We start from the raw sequence: 20,309 nt of genomic DNA, 5'->3' as shown, positions 1-20,309 counted from the left end.
ACGGCTCAAGAGTATAGAGGATAAACCTCAGACCATGGTGACATCTGCACATGATCCTCGACTTGCTCTGCCAAACAGATATTCTGGCGATGCCAGATCATGTCGTGGTTTCATTAGTCAGTGTCAGATACACCTAGAGGTCAACTCTTCTCGCTTCTCTACGGAGAGGTCCAGAGTAGGCTTTATCATCTCCTTACTTCAGGACAAAGCCTTAGAATGGGCGACTCCCCTATGGGAGCGCTCTGATGTGGTTACTCTGAGACATCAAGACTTTATTGATGCTCTTAAGGCGGTATTCATGGGTCCGCAGGTTACCCATGATGCGGCCCTGAGACTGTTAGATCTATCTCAGGGTTCGTTATCCACTAGTTCTTATGCCATTGCTTTTAGAACTCTGGTGGCAGAACTAGATTGGCCAGAGAAGATGTTGATTCCTATCTTCTGGAGAGGGTTGGCAGGCTATGTCAAGGATGCTCTTGCTACTCGTGAGGTCCCTGCTTCTCTGGAGGACTTGATCACAGTAGCAACGAGGATCGATGTACGCCATAAGGAACGTAGACTCGAGGTCTCTTCCTCACGCCCTAAGCATCGGGCTATTCCAGTTGTTGAGGGTCCACTACCATCTTCCTCAGCATCTGAAACATCTCCCACTCCTATGGATTTAGGTCATACGACTTCCAGACTACGCAAGTCTGGTCCTCCTATATGTTACGTATGTCGTCAGGCTGGGCACTATGCCAACAAGTGTCCTAGTCATCAGGGAAACTCCCTGGCCTAGTAACCATTAGAGGGGGGTTACTAGAGACGTCTTCTGCACCCTCTAAGTGTTGTATCCCAGGTCAGCTCTCGTTATCTGAGAATACATGGCCTATTATGGCTTTTGTGGATTCTGGAGCTGACGGGACTTTTGTGTCCTCAGGATTTGTAAAGGGACACAATATTCCCTCTATCATGTTAGAGGCGCCTATTCCTGTCCGTGTTGTTAATGGAACTATGTTGTCTGACTCCATTACATTGAGGACAGTTCCCTTGCGCCTTTCCCTGTCTCAGGGTCACATAGAGGAGATTTCTTTTCTTGTTTTGCCTGAGGGTATAGACGACATCCTTCTGGGTCTCCCATGGCTTCGGACGCATGCTCCTCACATTGACTGGGAGTCTGACAGCATTATTAGTTGGGGTTCGAAATGTCAGTCCCGATGTCTTCCCTTACCACCTAAGGTCATTGCGGTTGCATCTACTGATCTCTCTCCCATACCTACACCCTATCTGGATTTCGCTGACGTGTTCTCCAAACAGGGTGCTGAGGTTCTTCCACCCCATAGGCCGTATGACTGTGCCATAGACCTTATCCCAGGTTCGGTTCCACCTAAAGGCAGGGTTTACCCCCTGTCGATACCTGAGTCGGAGGCCATGTCGACCTATATAAGAGAGAGTTTAGAGAAGGGGTTCATTCGTAAGTCTGTCTCTCCCGCGGGAGCTGGGTTTTTCTTTGTTCGGAAGAAAGAGGGTGATTTGCGTCCCTGCATAGATTACAGGGGTCTCAACGCAATCACAATAAAGAACAAATACCCATTACCTTTAATTTCGGAGCTCTTTGACAGATTGAGAGGAGCTCAAGTTTTTACAAAGTTGGATCTGCGGGGTGCGTATAACTTGGTACGAATTCGAAAGGGTGACGAATGGAAGACCGCTTTTAACACCCGAGACGGTCACTATGAATACCTCGTCATGCCTTTTGGGTTATGTAATGCACCCGCAGTATTTCAGGACTTCGTAAACGATGTGTTCAGGGATTTACTGTTATCCTCAGTAGTGGTGTATCTGGACGACATCCTGATTTTTTCTCCTGATCTGGAGACTCATCGTCAGGATGTCGTTCGTGTCCTTTCCCGTTTAAGGGAGCACTCATTGTTTGCTAAACTCGAGAAATGTGTATTCGAGCAGTCCTCATTGCCTTTTTTGGGTTACATTATCACAAGAGGGCCTGGCTATGGATCCTGCGAATCTCTCTGCTGTCCTGCAATGGTCCGAACCTCATTCCTTGAAGGCGGTGCAACGCTTCTTAGGATTCATAAATTATTACAGGCAGTTCATACCCCATTTTTCTACTTTGGTGGCCCCTTTGGTGGCCTTGACTAAGAAAGGTGCTAATCCCAAAGCCTGGTCTACTGAGACATCTCAGGCTTTTGAGGCAGTAAAAAGACACTTTTCAACTGCTCCCGTTCTTCAAAGACCCGATGAGAGTAAGCCCTTCCTCTTAGAGGTTGATGCCTCTTCAGTGGGTGCTGGTGCGGTCTTGTATCAAAAGAACGGTGCAGGTAGAAAAAGGCCGTGTTTCTTCTTTGCGAAAACCTTTTCACCAGCAGAGAGAAACTATACCATTGGGGATAGGGAACTGCTCGCCTTGAGATTAGCCTTGGAGGAGTGGCGTCACTTGCTGGAAGGAGCGAAACATCCTTTCCAGGTCTATACAGACCATAAGAATCTGACGTACTTACAAACCGCTCAGCGTCTGAATCCTCGCCAAGCCCGCTGGTCCTTGTTTTTCTCCCGCTTTCACTTCTCCATCAACTATCTGTCTGGGAGTAAGAATAACAAGGCAGACGCCCTGTCTCGCTCTATGCTTTCTACCCAGGAGGAGATTGACGAACCTCGTCTTATCCTTCCCTCCAGGATTTTTCATACGCTCTCCCCTGTGACGTTAGACCAAATCCCACCGGGCAAGACCTTTGTTCCGCCTGATCGACAGAATGATATACTGTCATGGGCCCACACCTCAAAGGTGGGTGGGCATTTTGGTATTAGGCGGACACGAGAGTTACTGGAGAGGTGGTATTGGTGGCCACACTTAGCCAGCCACGTCAAGAGATATGTCAGTTCCTGCTACTCGTGTGCTCGCAACCGTCCATTACGGCAGAGACCGGCTGGACTCTTGCATCCTTTACCAGTGCCAGATAGACCATGGGAGGTGGTAGGCATGGACTTTGTGGGTGATCTTCCATGTTCACAGGGACATAGATTTGTGTGGGTCATTACGGACCATTTCTCCCGGATGGTTCATCTCGTACCGTTATCGAGAATCCCATCTTCCAGGGTACTAGCCAAACTATTCCTCAAGCATGTCTTTAGGCTTCACGGGATGCCAGATCGTATCATTTGTGATAGAGGCCCGCAATTTACTTCCCGTTTCTGGCGAGATCTTTGTAGCCTTCTGCAAATTGAGTTGAATCTCTCTTCGGCATACCATCCGGAGACCAATGGTTTGGTTGAGCGTACCAATCAATCTATGATTATATACCTTCGACACTTTGTTGCTGAGAACCACGATAACTGGTCCTCCCTCCTACCCTGGGCAGAATTTGCCCTTAACAATTCGCTGGCTGAGGCCACTGGGCAGACACCGTTCGTACTCAATAATGGGCAACACCCTAGGGTACCGGTACCGTTTCCCACTGCTGCACCTCCTCCTCTTGTGGCCGACTGGGCAACTAATGCCAGAGAGGTTTGGGATCGGACTCAAGAGTCGATCCAAGCAGCTAAGGACCGTATGAAGACGGTGTCCGATCGATTTCGTCGCCCGGCTCCTGTCTTTTCTCCAGGGGACTTTGTGTGGCTCTCTGCAAAACACGTGAGACTTAGAGTGAGCTCTGTCAAATTTGCTCCTCGCTTCCTGGGTCCTTATGAAGTTCTTCAACAGGTAAATCCTGTAGTCTACCAATTGAAGTTACCCGTCCATCTTAAGATTCATGACAAATTCCATGTCTCACTGCTAAAGCCGGCTATTTTACCTCACGCTCGTGAAGTGCACTCTCCTGCCTCTGATTGCTCTCGCTCTAGCTATGAGGTACGAGCCATAGTTGGTTCTAAGATGGTTAGAGGGCGCAGGTTCTTCTTGATAGATTGGGAGGGTTACGGCCCGGAACATCGCTCTTGGGAGCCTGAGGAGGCTGTCCATGCTCCCGACTTAGTTGCCGATTACCTGCGTCACCGGGAGGGGGGCCCTTGAGGGGGAGGTACTGTTACGGTTGCTGCGAGCACTGGAGACTAAGTCCAGATTTCTTACTACTGCACATGTGCGAGCGCTGGAGACTAAGTCCAGATTTCTTGCTACTGCACATGTGCGAGTGCCGGAGACTAAGTCCTATCTTGGAGCCATTGCACATGTGCGGGTGACATCATCGCTGACACGAGGTCACATGTCTCTGACACCTTCTATGCCGATTGGTCGCTGGTCATGTGCTTGTGATGCCTTGCTCGGTGATAGGCCAGCATGACGTCACTCCTGTCGTTCTGGCAGCGGATTGGCTCTGGTGTCCTCCATCTTGGATGAGGCACAGAGTCTATATAAGACCCTGACACACGCCGCATGGCGCTCAGTCCTCTTGGTTCATGCATAAGAGTAGACGCTCTGTGCGCGTTCCTCTAGGCATTCCTCTGTCTATGCTAGGTGAGCGCTAACGGCAGGGTAGCGTTCTTATACCTTACAGCTTCGGCTGCTGTCCGTATCCTTACCTCTTAGGGGAGCGGACATAGGCAGGTGCCTGAGGCACATGGTCTGGCTGGGCCTTGTGGTTCGACTCGTAGGTGGACGTTGCCGCTAGGGTAACGTTCCTTATACTGCGTCTGGCAGTTGTTCGTATCCTCGCACACTAGGGGAGCGAACAGAGGTAGGAGCTTTGTGTGGCTTACGCTGCTGTTCGTCTCTTTTGCACCACTAGAAGAGCGGACCTAGGCAGGTGCCATATCTAGTGGTTCGTGTCCTCGCACACTAGTGGAGCGAACGCAGGTAGGAGCTTTGTGCGGCTTACGCTGCTGTTCGTCTCTTTTGCACCACTAGAAGAGCGGACCTAGGTAGGTGCCATTTCGCACACATTGCCTTTGTCTCTATGATTATTAACAGAGATCATTCCACACACCCTCCAAGTAAGGGAGTAATTGCTTTACTTACTTATTATATCCTTCTGTGAGTTAACAGAGGTATTGCACTCTGCCATAGTCTGCAGCAGAGTCTTTGCACGGTGGACCCTGACTGTCTGATACTCCTTTAGGTTATCAGACAGCCCCCCGTAACAGTTCCACTCTTGTTTTTTTGGCTTACAAATACTAGGTAAAAACTCACCAAATACTCAGCGTGTGCACTGGGCCTTATACAAGAAAAACATAGAGACACCTAAACACATGTTAAGGGACAAGTGTATAGCGCCAACATATTCCGCAGCGCTTTACAATTCAGGAGGATCATATACAAACAAGTAACAGTTATAGAAAATACAATATTTAGAGGGGAAAAAAAAGACAACCCTGCTCGTGAGAGCTTACAATCTACAGTGAGATATGGGGGGGGGCAAGGTTCAAGTGCTTATTTACAATGACAATCCAGCCATCTCAAAGAAATGGGGATAGATAATGCCTTCCTGGACCAATTGGCCTGAACCTTGAGATGCATTTGGGTGCCATGGAGTTTGACGTGGGGTTTATGTTGTGAGAAGTTGGAGAGGGACTGTGTGAATTGGATTTTATTAGGGAGTGTGATAGACCGCCCTAAAAAGGTGCATTTTTAGGGTGCGTCTGAAGCTGAGTAAGTTATGATTTGTCCTAACTTCTTGGGGTAGAGCGTTCCAGAGGATTGGTGCAGCTCGGAAGAAGTCTTGGATCCGGGAGTGGGAGGTTCGAATTAGTGTGGATGTTAGTCGAAAGTCATTTGCAGAGCGTAGAGAACAGGTGGGGTGATAGACAGAGAGTAGGGTGGAGATGTATGGGGGTGCTGCACTGTGGAGAGCTTTGTGGGTGAGAACAAGCAGTTTGAATTGGATCCTGTGATATATGGGCAGACAGTGTAATGACTGGCATAGAGCAGAGGCATCTGAGTAGCGGTTAGCTAGATAGGTGACCCTGGCTCCTGCATTAAGGATGGACTGTAGAGGAGAGTGTCTAGTTAGGGGGAGACCAATTAATTGAGAGTTACAGTAGTCAAGGCGAGAGTGGATCAGGGCCACGGTGAGGGTTTTTATCGTTTACATAGTGAGAAAGGGGCGGATTCTAAAGATGTTCTTGAGGTGCAAGCGGCAGGAGCAGGCAAGAGATTGTATGTGTGAGGTGAAGGAGAGATTGGTGTCAAGTATAACACCCAGACAGCGGGCTTGCTGCCTAGGACTTATTGTTGTGCCACACACAGAGAGGGAGATGTCAGGTTTAGGAAGGTTGGAAGATGGAGGGAAAAGAAGAAGTTCAGTTTTGGAAAGGTTAAGTTTCAGATAGAGAGCAGACATGACATTGCAAACTGCAGTCAGGCAGTCACCTGTGTTCTGTAATACAGCGGGGGTGAGCTCAGAGGATGAGGTGTATAGCTGTGTGTCATCAGCATAAAGATGGTACTGAAAGCCTAATCTGCTGATGGTCATTCCAATTGGGGCAGTGTAGAGGGAGAAAAGAAGAGGGCCTAGGACTGAACCTTGAGGGACCCCAACAGTGAGAGGAAGAGGAGAAGATGTGGAGCAAGCAAATGATACACTGAATGAACGGCCAGAAAGATAGGAAGAGAACCAGTAAAGCACAGTTTCCTTTAGGCCAACAGAACGAAGCATAGAGAGAAGGATATGGTGGTCAACAGTGTCGAAGGCGGCAGAGAGGTCAAGAAGGATAAGCAGAGAGTGGTCACCGTTACGTTTTGCTGTCAACAAGTCATTGGTTACTTTGACAAGGGCAGTTTCTGTTGAGTGTAAAGGGCGGAAGCCAGACTGGAAAGGATCTAGAAGAGAGTGAGTGGAAAGGTAGCGGGTGAGGCGAGAGTAGACCAGGCGCTCAAAGAGTTTGGAGATGAAGGGGAGATTGGAGACTGGTCTGCAGTTGCTTGTGCAGGACGGATCAAGGGAAGGTTTTCTTAATGATGGACTAATGATAGAGTGTTTGAGGGAGGAGGGGAAGATACCAGAATTGAGAGAGAGATTGAAGCTTTTAGTTAAGTGAGTGGTGACAACCGGAGAGAGGGACTGGAGTAGGTGTGAGGGAAAGGGATCAGTAGGGCAAGTGGTAGGACGAGACGAAGAGAGGAGCCTGGAGACTTCCTTCTCTGTGACTGGGTCAAATATTGAAAGTGAGCTGGATGGGATATGGGGAGGGATGGGATTCACAACGCTTGGTGGCAGGGAGCTGATCTCTCGGCCTATGTTTTCTATTTTCTCTGTGAAATACGAGGCCAGGTCATCAGCATGAAGGTCTGTGATGGGGGTCTGTACTTTAGGACTGAGGAGGGAGTGAAAGGTGTCAAAGAGCTAATTTGGATTGTTGGATAGTGAGGAAATAAGGGTGGTGAAGTAGGTCTGTTTGGCGAGATGAAGGGAAGAGTTGTAGGTCCTTAAGATGAACTTGTAGTGGATGAAGTTTTCTGGTGTGCGGGTTTTCCTCCATAGGCGTTCGACACTTCTTGAGCATCGCTGGAGAAATCGAGTTTTGGATGTGAGCCAAGGCTATTTTACTCTGTGCTTGGAGGTTCTGAGGGTGAGGGGTACTACTTGGTCTAAGGTACTTCTGAGTGTGTCATTGTAGTGGTTTACAGACAGATCAGGACAGGAAAGTGAGGAGATAGGGGACAGTGATGACTGTAAAGAGTCTGTAAGGGTCTGGGAGCTAATGGCCTGTAGGTTTCTGAATGTGTGATAGGTGGGAGTGTGCTGGGGTGGACGAAGGATTGTGAGCTTGAAGGAGAGGATGTTGTGGTCGGAGAGGGGAAGAGGTGAGTTGTCAAAGTCAGAGATTGAGCAGAGGCGGATAAAGACCAGGTCAAGGGTGTTACCATCTTCATGTGACTCAGAGGATGAGAGCTGTGAGAGGCCAAGGGAGGTGGTGAGAGATAGAAGCTGGGATGCAGATGGGGAGGTCAGGCTGTTCATGGGTATGTTAAAGTCTCCTAGGATGAGGGTTGGTAATTCTGAGGACATGAAGTACGGCAGCCAGGCTGAAAAGTGGTCAAGGAACTGGGTGGGTGAGCCTGGGGGACGGTATATGACCGCTACTCTGAGGGAGAGGGGATGGAAGAGCCTGATGGTGTGGACCTCAAAGGATGGGAATGAGAGTGATGGAGCTGGGGGATGACCTGGAAAGTACATTGTGGGGACAGGAGTAAACCGACTCCACCACCATGTCTGTTTTCACGTCTTGGTGAATGGGAAAAGTGTAAACCACTGTGAGAAATGGCAGCAGGGGAAGCAGTGTCAGAATCCTGAATCCAGGTTTCAGTGAGGGCTAACAGGTTAAGAGAGTTATTGAGAAAGTAGTTGTGGATATAAGGAAGCTTGTTACATACGGACCGTGGATTCCAGAGAGCACAATTAAAAGAGGGAAGTAAGGGTGTACAAGTAATGTTAATAAGATTATCAGGGTTTATATGGGAGGTGGGGAAGAGGGTAAAGTTAGCATGGGGTGGACCGGGATTAGGAGAGATATCGCCTGAGAGAAGTAGCAATTGGAGGAGAAAGCTCAGACTTTTTTTGGACTTGTGGCATGGCTTTTTCGGCAAGACCCTGGAGCATGATGGATTGAGATTATTCACATAGGTGAAAAGAGCCTGGGAGCTGTACATAGGAGAGGGGAGGAGAGAGGGGCTGATGTGGATGAGTGGTGATGGAGGGGGGACAGGGTGGTGAAAGTGGACAGTAAAAGCACATAGGATGGTGAGGATAGAAATAATGGTCATGGTTAACACAGAAGGTGTCAAAGAGTAGTTTTCCTGACTAACTGCCATTGAAATAACTGGCCAGCACTTAGCAACGATGGCACTTAGCATAAGATGGCACACATGCAGGCACCCCACACGCGTGCACCCCGTAAGGAGCACACAAATATATAGGGCAGACTAGAGGAATAGGTAAGGGGGATTGTGGGAGCTCAGCTTGTTAAGGGAAATTAACAAATGCTGATCACACCAGGGAATCATTAAGGAATCAAAGGGAACAGGACACTTTTGACACCCGCCCGGACTCCTGTCTACACAGATTCACACCTTCCACCATCAGATAAGATTTACAAAGACAAAGATACAGTCATACATCAGTGAGTATTCAAAATAATGTGAAAATGACATAGCATAAGTTACAGCAAGCAGAGTTATATACCAGGACAGAGATTCAATGAATACACCTAAATAAAATGGGAATAGTTGGTGATATCAACTTCCTGTTTGTGGCTCATTAGTATATGGGAGGGGGGAAACTTTTCAAGATGGGTGGTGACCATGGTGGCCATTTTGAAGTCGGCCATTTTGGATACTTTATTTTTTCCAATGGGAAGAGGGTCATGTGACATCAAACTTATTGAGAATTTCACAAGAAAAACAATTGTGTGCTTGGTTTTAACATAACTTTATTTGTTCATTAGTTATTTACAATTTTATGACCACTTACAAAATGTGTTCAAAGTGCTGCCCATTGTGTTGGTGACGCACCCCAGGGCTTTGGGGTACTCGGTCCTGGGCTGTATATTACTGGGATATTTCACTGGGTTCCGTTGCCCGCTTCCGTGACCCTAGGGGTCGCTTAAAAGGAGTTTTGTACAAGGGAAAAATAAAAATAAAGAGTTTTTTGTAACGCCACTTGTGGTATGCGGCTATATAGGGAAAGCCGCCGATGCAAAAGTCTCTCACTGCTGGGGCTGGTGGTATTGGGCAGCTTAGGTGTTATGGCCCTTCGCAAGTAAAGCTAAGCACCAGGGGAGGATGATGGTGGTTGTAGTATATAGTTGGAATTCAGACAACACAGGGGCTGTGGTATAACTTGTGCTTCTCCATTGACTGATTCATGGTTGTGGGCGGGACAGGCCCAAGCACATGCTGCCTGGAACAAATAGCCTTTTTCCATCTGTCCTGATTTTTGTCGATTGGTGGCTGTTCACACATTGCCATCCAGCCCTGTCCACAGGCTATTTGTTCCAGGCAGCATGTGCTTGGGCCTATCCCGCCCACAACCATGATTTAGTCATGGAGATGGGACTGAAAAGCACCAGGTATGTGCTGTGCAGTTCTGTTTTTGCATATGTGAAACCGCATGGCACACTTTAAATAAAAATATTTTAGTGTAGGACTTCCCCAAAGAGATTTGCCATGACATGGCAGGGTAGCTCGAAAAATTGCAATTTTTTTGCCAAAAATCTCATTTTTCAATAGTACAGCTTGGAATGTTGGTACTGTGCACACGTTGCAACAGATATTATTTTGAGTACAGGTTATTTTTCTGTTGTTTTTCATTGTTAGGTTTTTGGTTGGTTTCCATGCACCTTGTAGTAGTTAGTGGGTCCCTGTGGCCTAGAGCGTTTTGGGGCCCCCTGCTGTTGTCTCCGTCCTGGCCCGTATGGCATGCAGCTTAAACCTCTCTTGGGTCGGACCTCTGTCCCCGTTCCTAGGTTCCCTCTCTGCTGCTGTGCCCCGGACACTAACGTCGGTAAGGTCCTTGATGGTCCCCTCACCGGGCAGATTGTTATCAGGTGAGCCTGAACCGTCTTCCTGAACTAGTGCTCTGTACCCCGTCGATGCTCGGTTCAGTGAGTCCTTGCACCGTACTCACCCCGGCAACCGTACTAATTTTACTCAGTAGTCACTTTAGACTTTCCGTCAGCACGTCAACTTCTGACTGACTTGGTGTCTAGTTAACTAACTCTCTCCTGACAAGATGTCCGTCATCCGTCCACTCCACTGACTAGGCCCTCCTCCTCCCAGGTCTCTGACTAGTGTATTGGATGCGTCCCACCCAATAGGTGACCACCCATCAGTTCCATCACTAACCTGTCACCCAGTCTGGGGAAAAGGGCGTGCATTTGTGGGTGTGTTGTGTTAATTACCAGCACAGGTCTTCCAGGAATCTGGGGTTAGATGTAGTACCCTGTGGCACCTGACACTCAGGGGCGCCACATTGGATTGTCAATTCGATTCTCCTACTCTTGACACACTGATAGCAACACCGCAGAGAAATGCTAGCACAGGCTTCCAGTATCCGTTGTTTCAGATGCTGCACATCTTGTATCTTCACTACTCAGTTGCGGAGCTGCACAGTACAGCGCAGTTGATGGAATAGTGGTTGCGGCCAGGTATTGCACATCTGCTCCTACTGATTTTAACCAGGGGTGGATATGCAGTACACAGCAGTGGCCACTATACAGTTGATGAGATGTACTGTGTGTAGTTCTGGCTGGTGGTGGCACTAGGAACGGCTGATCTGTGGGGGTGCCAGGTGACAGACCCTCGCTGATCAGACACTGATGACCTATCCTAAGGATAAGTCATTAATGTTAAAGTCCTAGACAACCTCTTATACAAGCAATCATAGGTTCTCCAGGGGTAATATGTTTCATCCACCCAAATGTGATGGCACATGGTTTTGGAAGTGAAAAACCTGCAGTGACTGACCCCTGGCCTTATCCTAATGGGCTGTTTACATGTCCGTGCAAAAGTCAAGGAGACATGTCCATTTTTAATGGATGAAAAGTAGCAATACAAGTCCATGGGTCTGTGAAAATCAGACAGGACACAGATGTCATCAGTGTACAGTCCGTGTGTTGTCTATAACTACCATTGTGATGTGTAGAGAAGCTTTGTAATTCATTTGTTTTTCCAAATGTGAAAATCCCTAATAAAATTCTGAGAGTAAAAACTGATAATGACCAAACACTCCTGCCTTTTTGTTGTGTATGTGAATACACACAAATGTCTGAATGAGGCGTTAAGGCTACATGCGCACACTGCGTTTTTTGTCGCGTTTTTTGGTGCAGTTTTGTTGTCAGAACTTTCTGACATCTGATTTCCCAGCAGTCTATGAGAAGTCAGATTTGCTATACGCACATTGCAGATTATGTGTCAGAGGTTTTTTTCTCAAACGTTTGTGACAAAAAAAGAAGCAGCATGTTCATTCTTTCTTCCGTTTTTGTCAACATTTGTCACCCATTGAAATCAATGAGGGCATCAAAAACGCAAGGAAAAATGCATGCTGTCAAATTGGTGCGTTTGACATGCATTTTGGTTGCAGTTTTGTTAACAAAAACGCAGCTCACCAACTTAGTTCCAGAATAACAAAATCAGTGCCGGAGTGATTTTGACATGTCGGTGTCCATGTGTCGGTGTCGTGTCAGTCCCCATGTCAATATCGTGCCCTTGTCAGTGTCGTGCCCGTGTCAGTGCTGTGTCAGTATCGTGCCCTTGTCAGTGTCAATGTCGGTGCCTGTGTCAGTGTCGGTGCCGTGTCAGTGTCGGTGCCGTGTCAGTGTCGTGCCCGTGTCAGTGTCGTGCCCGTGTCAGTGTCAGTGTTGGTGTCATGTCAGTGTCGGTGCCCGTGTCGTGCCCATGTCAGTGTAGTGCCCGTGTCAGTGTCGTGCCCGTGTCAGTGCTGTGTCAGTATAGTGCCCTTGTCAGTGTCAGTGTTGGTGTCATGTCAGTGTCGGTGCCCGTGTCAGTGTAGTGCCCGTGTCAGTGTCGTGCCCGTGTCAGTGCTGTGTCAGTATAGTGCCCTTGTCAGTGTCAATGTCGGTGCCTGTGTCAATATCGGAGCCGTGTCAGTGTCGGTGCCGTGTCAGTGTCGTGCCCGTGTCAGTTTTGGTGCCCGTGTCAGTGCCGAATGCCCACACTGTAGCCCTAAACCCAATTATTTTTCCGAAGTGCCAACAAATCCTATAATGTAAATAATTGATTTTAATCTTACCTTTGCCGTCTTCTCTTCTCTTCTCTTTAGCAGGGGGCATCACGCTCATGCTTACCACACACTGAAGCTGAGCCACTGCCCTTTCTACACACAGCAGTTGGATTGATCTTGCTGGAAAAAATTGCAGCATATTAGACAGAGATTTTAGCATGGAATGCAATCAGATGTCACCCTGTAATCCACATCTACATTTCAAAGTCTGAACATCTTGAAATCCCATAAAGACGTACGAGTTGCTCCCCTCCCCCTTCATTGTGTAGTTATGTCCCCCTTCCTGGCCACTTCCCGGTAAACATGTCCCCCATCCTGATATATATTTCCTACATTCTGGTATATTTGTCTCCATCATGGCCCCATCCTGGTAAATGTACCCCATCCTGGTAAATATTCCTCATCCAGGTAAATGTACCCCATCCAGGTAAATGTACCCCCATCTTGGTAAATGTACCCCCTTCCTGTTAAATGTCCCCCTTCCTAGCATGTTCCCCCATCCTCGTAAATGCCCCCCTTCCTGGCATGTTCCCCTTCCTGGTAAATGTTCCCCATCCCAACACGTTCCCCATCCTGGTAAATATTCCACATCCTGACATGCATGTTTCCCCCATCCTGGCATGTTTTTTTTCTCAACCCTGGCATGCATGCATGTTTCCCCCAAGCTGGCACTGGTCCCCCCATCCCCACCTTGGCACAGCCGCACAAGTTAAAAAAAAAAACACACAACAACTCACCTTCCAGCACCCGCTTCACCGCTGCGTGCCGCTGGGTCCTCAGTTCCCGTGCGGCCAGAAGACGTCATTACGCCGGCGCCGCTTACTGATACTTCTCCATCTCCTAGGCAACATACCTGCGGCCTAGGAGAGGAGGAGTATCAGAGCGAGGAGAAATGTCCCTCCACTCCAACATAACTTTGAATTGCCGGCGCGACCGCGCCAGCAGATCAAAGTGGAAGGATGAGGAGACCAAACTTGTGCCGGCAGAAAGGGCTCTGCGTGCCCTAGCTGGCACGTGTGCCATAGGTTCGCCATCACTGATATAGAGAGAATCACGCTAGCCAGCTCGCCAGTCAGCTTTAGGGCATGCTCAGTACACCAAACAAGATCCGTTTGTCAGCATACAACCGCAACTGGGAAAGGAGGATCCGGCGCCCATTGAAATACATTGTAGCAACGGCTGCAACGTACAGGATCCATTGACCTGCAGTATTTGGACGAAGGTCAAAAACACAACATGTTGCGTTTTTGAAAAAAGTTTAAAAACAGCAAGTCACCGGATCCTGACAGTACAGCACGTAACCGCATGTAAACACATGTTGCCGCAAGTCCACAGAAAATGCATTACAAGAAAAACTGATCCATTTGAAATGCGGCAAAAAATACATTATTGTCGCATTTCAAAAAACGCTTATGTGAAACCAGCCTTAGCCTACTTTCACACTACGTTTCTTTTAACATGCCGCCTAAACGTTTTTTTGCAGCAAAAGCGGATCCAGTGCAAATATGTTTTAATTTCAATACATTTGCAATGGACACGCGTCAACATGCGTTGGCGTGCGTTATAGTGAGGATCCAGCGACTTGCAGGATTTTAACATTTTTCAAAATTGTTACTTGTAGCGTTTTTGAGCTGCGTCCAAATACTGTTTTTCACTGGATCCTGACTATACTGCACGCAAACGCATGTGAACGCTGGCATGCTGATAGACAGGATCCTGTTGGGCAGAAACCAGCCTGGCGTGATCACAGAGTCTCTCTCTCTCTCTGTCACTCTCTCCCTCTCACTCTGTCTGTCTCTCCCTCGCCCCCCTCTCTCATACTCACCGATCACGGGATCGGCGCTGCACCTCTGTCACACTGCTCCGGCAGCTTCTCCTCTTTTGAAAATACCGGTTGCTCATTATTCCATCTCTTATTCACTGCGTCCCCCGCCCACCTGCGCCTATGATTGGTTGCAGTCAGACACGCCCCCATGCTGAGTAACAGCTGTCTCACTGCAACCAATCACAGCCACTGGTGGGCGGGTCTATAGTGTGCAGTACAATAAATAAATAATTAAAAAAAACAATGTGAGGTCCCCTCAATTTTGATACCAGCCAAGATAAAGCCACACGACTGAAGGCTGGTATTCTTAGGATGGGGAACCCCACGTTATGGGGAGCCCCCCAGACTGTGTGTGGTGATGATGGATGCAGTAGTGCCGATGTGTGTGCAGCGATGATGGGTGCGGTAGTGCCGATATGTGTGCAGTGATGATGGGGGAGGTAGTGCCGATATGTGTGCAGTGATAATGGCGGCAGTAGTGCCTGCGTGTGTGCGGTGATGATGGGGGAGGTAGTGCCGAGGTGTGTGCGGTGATGATGGGTGCGGTAGTGCCGGGGTGTGTGCGGTGATGATGGGTGCGGTAGTGCCGATATGTGTGCAGTGATGATGGCGGCAGTAGTGCCTGCGTGTGTGCGGTGATGATGGGTGCGGTAGTGCCGGGGTGTGTGCGGTGATGATGGGTGCGGTAGTGCCGATATGTGTGCAGTGATGATGGCGGCAGTAGTGCCTGCGTGTGTGCGGTGATGATGGGTGCGGTAGTGCCGATATCTGTGCAGTGATGATGGCGGCAGTAGTGCCTGCGTGTGTGCGGTGATGATGGGTGCGGTAGTGCCGGGGTGTGTGCGGTGATGATGGGTGCGGTAGTGCCGGGGTGTGTGCGGTGATGATGGGTGCGGTAGTGCCGATATGTGTGCAGTGATGATGGCGGCAGTAGTGCCTGCGTGTGTGCGGTGATGATGGGTGCGGTAGTGCCGGGGTGTGTGCGGTGATGATGGGTGCGGTAGTGCCGATATGTGTGCAGTGATGATGGCGGCAGCAGTGCCTGCGTGTGTGCGGTGATGATGGGTGCGGTAGTGCCGATATCTGTGCAGTGATGATGGCGGCAGTAGTGCCTGCGTGTGTGCGGTGATGATGGGTGCGGTAGTGCCGGGGTGTGTGCGGTGATGATGGGTGCGGTAGTGCCGGGGTGTGTGCAGTAATGATGGGTGCGGGAGTGCCGCTGTGTGCGGTGACAATGGGTGCGGTAGTCTCTCTCTCTCTCCCTTTCTGTCTATCTCTGTCTCATTCAGTTCCCCTCACTCCCGATCACATGACTCCAATACCCGCCCACAATTTCAAGTGACAGGATCCTGTAAAATAACACTTGCGCTTGCATGCGTTTCTCTTTGGAAAAACAGGATCCGCTTTTGCAGCAAAAAAACGTTCAGGACGCATGTTAAAAAAACATAGTGTGAAGGACATTTCCAGGCTCTCTCTGACAAGGTGATGTTTTGGTTGCAGTTTGTGTGCAGAAAAAACTGCAGCGTGCGCATGTAGCCTAAGAGAGATGGCGGCTATTTCCAATCGTTATTTGCCGAATGTGTGGAGAGATATTGCATTATAGCACCACTACAGGGGTTTTTATTTCAATAGTGGAGCAATACTGTAAACATAAGTTCCTTGCCCCTGGTCGTATACTCACCAGTGTTTCATGGAGTGCGCCAGAGGTCACAATTCAATACAACTCTATGAGAGTCTCGTTCTGGATCTCATAGCGGTGCATTGGGAGCTTGTGATGTAACGTCTGGCCAATCAGAAGTTAGTTACAAGATGGCACCGCGGGATTGGAGAATGAAGATGGCGGCAGGTGAGTATAAGACAGGGGAATTCCACTTAAAGGAAAGATATCCCTGCTGGAGTGGTGCCTTCATTTTTTTGCCCCCCAGGAAACAAGTAACGCGGAATTCACATGATATTTGTGCCCCACAATAGCTGTCGGAACTTCCATGTGAAGCGCGGGACTGACAGAGCCACTGACTGGGACGATGCAGTCAGAGTCACCGCCGTCTGCCCTCATTTTCAGCAGTCTTCCATTCTGAGAGGGGCGGGGAGCGCAGGTGACCACGTCTTGTGTCCTCATAAAGGCGAACAATACCGGATCTGGGGTCAGCTGAATTCCGCCTGTCAGACAGAGGCACTGCTGTATGGCAATCTGAAGAGAGCCCGGGGTTACAGGCTTCACCTCCGGGGTCATTAGAAAAGAAACAATGCAGACGGATGGAGTTTCTGTAAAATTCATCCATTTTTATCAACACAGCTCACCAGTTACAGACAAGGTGTGGATACAGGCGCAATATTAGGAAGAAGCGGCTCCGACCCAATGCACATCACATAGTGTGGACTGCGGAGCTATCACCGGCTGACGAGCGGGCAGCGCCGCCTCCAGCAGACGTCACATAACGGGCAGACTCTACACAAGTTATATGGTCGTGACGTCACTAAACATGCGCCGCTGCCGACACTAACCTCGGCCGCCTAATTATGACGTAACACATCCACGTTTCTGCCAGTCCGTCTTCATGCTGTATCTGCTCCAAAACGGCACGCTGATTGGTCAGTGGGCGGGTCATATGCAGATTTTCATGAAGCGGTGTCTGGTACCTTGTGCGATGAAACTTATTGAATAATTCACGTATTATAAAGTAATAGCCGGCGCGATGATCAGCAGTGAGGTCTGGGCCAGCCAGTGTGCTGATGGGGAGGAACACAAAATGTATCTCCATAATGTACAGTGATAGTGTGCAGGGTGTGGAGTGTGGAGACTGCTGGTTACAGGTTAAGACTATACTTTCAGGGATCATTTCTATAGTTTGTAACTTGAGAAATGTGCTCTAAAGTGTCCAAACTCACCAACCACGAGGAGGAGCTGTAGTGATCTCTCCTGAGCGTGAAGTGAGCTCTCCGTTCTGCTTCATTGCAGGGGCTGATTGCTGGTGATGATCGTTCTCCTTCTCTGTTACAGAGAGGGTGGAGGGGGAGATCACAAGCTGAGTGGATGGTCTTATAATTTTAACTTGGTTGAAAAAGTAGAGTTAGGCTACTTTCACACATCAGTTTTTTGCCATCAGGTTCAATCCGGAAAAAAACGGGTAAAACGGATCCAGTACCGCATCCGTTTTTTCCCCATAGACTTGCATTGTTACCGGATTGTACCGGATGGCTTTGCGTTGCATCCGTTTTTTTCCGGATGCGGCAAAATTAGTTAATGCGGCGGCCGGAGGCAACGTAGCTTGCAACGTTTTTTTGTCCGGCAAAAAAAACGCATCGCGCCGGATCCGGCGCGATACGGCGTGTTTTACAATAGAAGCCTATGGACGCCGGATCCGGCGTAATGCGGTAAAAAACGGATGCGGCCGCCGGATCCGTTTTTCTAAACTGAGCATGCTCCAATGTAATTAACAAAACGGATCCAGCCAAAAAACGGACGAAAAGGATGCAAAAACGGATGCAAACCGTATCCACCGGATCCGTTTTTTAACGGATCCGGCATAACGGATCCGTTAAAAAACGGATCCGGTGGATACGGTTTTCACTTTTTTTTCAGGATCCGTTGGATCAGGAAAAAAAAGGACTGTGCCTGAATACAGAAAACTGATGTGTGAAAGTAGCCTTAGGCTACTTTCACACATCCGGTTTGAGCCCTGCGGCTCAATCCGGCTGTGAAAACTATGCAACGGATGCGGTGAAAACACCGCATCCTTTGCATACGTTTTTACATGCGGCAGGTCCGGTTTTTTCCGGTTGCGGCATGCTACTGAGCATGCGCAGTGGAAAATACCGCATGCGGCGGCCGGATGCGGTTTTTTCCGCATCGCGCCGCATCCGGCCTCCATAGGTATGCATTGAAAAATGCGCTGCAGCGGCCGGATGCGGCGCGATGCGGTGTTTTTTGCCGGAGCAAAAAACGTTGCAGGGTACGTTCGATCCGGCCGCCGCATCGGCTAAATCTGCCGCATGCGGCAAAAACCGGACCGAACGCAAGCCCCTACGGCACAATGCGGCACTAATGTAAGTCAATGCAAAAAAAAACGCAATCGGCGTTACAAAAGCCGGTTGCGGTTTTTCTGCAGAACGCCGTATTGTGCCGCAGAGCAAAAATCCGGATGTGTGAAAGTACCCTTAGTATGTCAGCTCTGATACCATGCTGGAGAGGCTGCTATCGAATTATTGTCCTGCTGTGTAATGGCAACTGCCTAAGGCTAAGTTCACATTTCCGTTGATTTGTATCAGTCACATGCGTCGCTTGACGCATGTGACTGATGCGCTGTTCAACGCTGTACAACGGATGACAAAGAACAGAATTCTTTGTCGGATTCCGTTGTGTGCGGGGGGGGGGCGGTGTTCGGGGGCAGAGCCGAGCGGGGGGCGGGGCCAGGCGCTGAGGATGTCAGTGGAAGTGCTGCGGTCTGCATGGCTGGGGACAGGTGAGTGTATCTGAGTGAGTGAGTGTGTGTATGTATGTGTGTGCACATGCAAAGTGCGGGAGGGGGCGGAGCCTAGCGGGGGGGCGGGGCCAGGCGCTGAGGATGTCAGTAGAAGTGCTGCGGTCTGCATGGCTGGGGACAGGTGAGTGTATGTGTGAGTGAGTGTGTGTATGTGCATGTATATATGTATGTATGTGTGTGTGTGCACATGCAAAGTGCGGGAGGGGGCGGAGCCGAGCAGGGGGCGGGGCCAGACGAGGGTGTCAGTGCTTGTCTGCATGGCTGGGGACAGGTGTGTGTGTGTACATACACGTGCAAAGTGCGGGAGGGGGCGGAGCCGAGCGGGGAAGTGTCGGCCTCCCTGCACACGTAACCAGCCTAAATATCGGGTAACAGCAAAGCACCCGATGTTTACCTTGGTTACCCGATATTTACCTTGGTTACGGGCCTACACCGCTTAGCGCTGGCTCCTTGCACCGTAACCAGGGTAAATATCGGGTAACCAACCAAACCTGGTGACGTGTGCAGGGAGCCAGAGAGCATGCGCAGCGAAATCCGATGGATCGCGCTGCTCAAAAAACGTTACATGCTGCGTTCCCCCCGCCCGGCGGTCAGTCGTTCCACGACTGATCAGTCGGGCGGAGGGTGCAACGCAGCATCATCAGTCACAATCCGCTGCTCATACAAGTCTATGGGAGCAACGGAATCAGCTAAACGGATTCCGCTGTTTACAAGAGCAGCGGATTGTGACTGATAGATTTTAGCAGAAATGTGAACTTAGCCTAAGTCGTTTAAACAACGAAGTCTATGACAGCTCAGCATAAAACACGTTGCCTTTTTTCGTTTGAAGTATAGGAAAAATAATCAGCATATAATTCTTTATGGTTTGCACCTGCATTTTGCCAGTAAGTACAATTAACAAACGCATTAGAAAAAATGCACTTATTTAGGCTAAGGCCTTGTGCGCACTAGGCGTTTTTGCCGCGTTTTTAGCGGCGTTTTTTACCGCGTTTTTGTGCTGAAAACGCAGTGACATTGCTTCCCCAGCAATGTCTATGGGTTTTCATAAGTGCTGTCCGCACACAGCGTTTTTTTGTAGCTGCGTTTTTGTGGTGACCACAAAAACGCAGCATGTCAATTATTTCTGCGTTTTTCACTGCGTTTTTCACCCATTAAGTTCAATGAGATGTTCAACAACGCAATGAAAAACGCATATAGCTGCGTTTCTATGACTAAAAACTCAGCTATAAACGCAAGGGGTGGGCAGTATAGTGACGTGTACAGGAAGAGGATTCCTTCTGTTGGTAAGCACAGAAGCATGAATCCTCCCGGTACCGTCACAGCTGCTTCCAC

At 49.1% G+C, this 20,309-nt stretch overlaps 1 protein-coding gene and 1 non-coding gene across 2 annotated transcripts in view; both read left to right on the top strand.

The window, feature by feature from the left end:
* LOC142291609 (transmembrane protease serine 11D-like) overlaps window positions 1-20,309 on the top strand; it is a 392,225-nt gene that overhangs the window by 105,566 nt on the left and 266,350 nt on the right. The window lies entirely within an intron of this gene.
* Window positions 17,311-17,528, top strand: LOC142292778 (small nucleolar RNA U3). Its single transcript, XR_012750811.1, has one exon. It is a non-coding gene; the product is annotated as a small nucleolar RNA U3 (small nucleolar RNA).

Source organism: Anomaloglossus baeobatrachus, chromosome 2 (genome assembly GCF_048569485.1).
Source record: "Anomaloglossus baeobatrachus isolate aAnoBae1 chromosome 2, aAnoBae1.hap1, whole genome shotgun sequence".
In the NCBI taxonomy this organism is placed as follows: domain Eukaryota; kingdom Metazoa; phylum Chordata; class Amphibia; order Anura; family Aromobatidae; genus Anomaloglossus; species Anomaloglossus baeobatrachus.
This window is presented reverse-complemented; position numbering and strand designations above follow the sequence as displayed.